Source organism: Magnolia sinica, chromosome 18, assembly GCF_029962835.1.
Source record: "Magnolia sinica isolate HGM2019 chromosome 18, MsV1, whole genome shotgun sequence".
NCBI classification, from domain to species: domain Eukaryota; kingdom Viridiplantae; phylum Streptophyta; class Magnoliopsida; order Magnoliales; family Magnoliaceae; genus Magnolia; species Magnolia sinica.
In genome coordinates, this window is record NC_080590.1 from 24,869,141 (window position 1) to 24,871,675 (window position 2,535).

Below are 2,535 nucleotides of genomic sequence, written 5' to 3' on the forward strand. Positions count from 1 at the left end.
GGCAACAGGTAATGATTTTCCATCTTGGGTCATCATTAGTTCAAGTGGAGCGGACTTTTTGTAATTGGGAATTTGGGATACTTCTTCTGGGGGGTCCCACCATGGACATGGATGATGGTCTCAATAACTCTTCCCACACGAGAAGGCCAAGATAACAAATTCTAGGACTTCTCTGCCTTTCTGGCTTGGTGAGCCCAAAAGCCCGTAGTTATTAGCAAAGGCGAAACGTAACGGTAAAATTGTTTTTTTTTTTTTTTAAAAAAAATAAAAAATAAAAAATAAAAATAGTATCTTCATGTCATTCTGAATACATGGTGTAACACACATGGATCATATCATAGTCGTCCATTTCGTGCCTAATAATAATTGGTCCATGGTCCTAAAATCTCACACAATGAATGGGAAAAGGCAAAAACCAGCAACCGCTCTTATTAAAAGTGAGAAAATGGCCATTTATTAGATGGTTAAGACAGTAATTAAAGAAATTTTGGTTAACCGTTATCCATGACTACGGATGAGTCCATGGGATGCCTGGTTCAGATCATCATACACGTACCACACTTGTGACCACACAATCTTGAGCGCGAATTCCTCCAAAGGCAGGTAATCCGTTCTCATTTTTTTATTTTTTTTATTTTTTATTTTAAAGAAGAAGAAGAAAGATATTAAAGACCAAGCCCAAAATCTTTGATGATTTTATGATCCTGTCCATCTAATATTTGCTGATCATTTTCATTCGAATGGCTGAACGCGAACCATTTCGGATGAAACCATCAAATGCAAAGCTTGTATGTGCACTTTCCCATTTAGCCCTCTCTTTTTCATCAATGATTCACTTCTATAGAAAATCCGAACCATGCAAATTGTAGTACCTCTGATGGAGATTGATTTGCCAAGGCCAGACCCATCCACTGATTAGGTGGGCCACACCTCTCCAATGAGTCAGACAGCCGGCTGTCAATTGATTTTCAACTGTGTTGTCTATCTGATGAATGGACCTGCCTAATTTCTAATGAGGCAATCTCCATGGTCCATCCCACACTTACACGGATCCAATGTCAGTACATGTGGTACATTGGTGAGCAATGCAAGGTTGCATATGAAAGTTCACATACAGTTAGTGTATGCCATCATCTCTTTATTTATTAACTATGTATTTCATGGAAACCAATCGAAGGGTTAGTATTGCCCGGGGACATGGTGGGCCCCAGATGTTCATAATTAAAAATAATACTATATTAGTTTTCTAAACCAAGCCATTATATCTCATGGGGTGGTGGCGCAGTTGGCTAGCGCGTAGGTCTCATAGCTTGAAGAGTAATCCTGAGGTCGAGAGTTCGAGCCTCTCTCACCCCATCCTTTTTAAAAATATTTTTTGCTCATTTGGTGGGTCCCGCACACGTTATGAATGGGCTATTCTTAGAAACTCTCCCGATCCACAATCATAGCACATCCAGACCACCTGACCTATCTGGGGAACCCCCACCATCGGCAGGCCTCTTCTAAAAATTTGTATCAGCTTTTGGACGGTCCTTATTCCTCCGCCAAAAATCCAACAATTCGTAGATCAAAAGGTGCACCTGTGAAATACTAACCATGCACACCAATTCAAGCCATCAAAATGAAGGGCTAAACGTTGTGCGAAACATAGACCGGAAATCATACTAACCATCTATTTCAAGAGTTTATTTGATGGTCACCAAAAGATGGTTCGGATCATCTGAACAGTGTGATTTATGCAAAGCATTTTGTGCTTCATCTATAAGAACATCAGACAGAAAACCTTGCGCGACTTCTCTAGACTCCACAACAAAGAATCTTTCATCCCCGGCAACAAACAGACTCCATGAAGCTTCTTCTCCAACACACTTGAAAATTACTCCCAATTCCCCGTCAGAAAGATTTTTTCTACCGGCAAGAGATAAGAGTGTTCTCTCCAATAATCCGTTTAGGAAAAGTCCAGTGCCAAAGTCACAAAATGGGGTCACCAATCTCTAAAACAAACTATGTAATGTGCCTTACTTGTTGGGTTACATGTGAGCATTTTACCATGGCTTGGTGGGAGGCTCACAATAGTTTCAACACAAAGGTCATGGGTTAAGAGTACCTGTCGTGGTGTTATGTGGGTGTGTGCATAAATTTTATTATTATTATTATTAATTAAATGGTGAGCATTTTACCTAATGTTTCTATTGTGTCAATTTACCATCATATATCCTGCAACAGAATCTTCTAAATTGGGAGATCCTAGCCATCGAATCTTTAGTCTCCTCCATTGGATGTTGCTTGTTGGTGCATTTCTACTTGGCTATATATGCCAACAATGGAAAAGTTAAAAGTTGACTAATTGAGGAGATTTGTTGGCATGGTCCATCTATGATGATCTCCCATCACACCAACGGCTTATATGAACCAACCATGGGTTCCACGTGTACAAACTTGGTCAACAATGAAGTTCCCTTTTCATACTCGGTCATCATATCTCATTAACTCAAAACAGGAAAAAAGAAGAAGAAGAAGAAGAAGATTATCTGA

At 39.7% G+C, this 2,535-nt stretch overlaps 1 non-coding gene across 1 annotated transcript; it reads left to right on the forward strand.

Moving 5' to 3' along the window:
• Window positions 1-1,270: 1,270 nt before the first annotated feature.
• TRNAM-CAU (transfer RNA methionine (anticodon CAU)) lies at window positions 1,271-1,356 on the forward strand. The gene is given in 2 exon segments: window positions 1,271-1,308; window positions 1,321-1,356. It is a non-coding gene; the product is annotated as a tRNA-Met (tRNA).
• The last annotated feature ends 1,179 nt before the right edge of the window (window positions 1,357-2,535 follow it).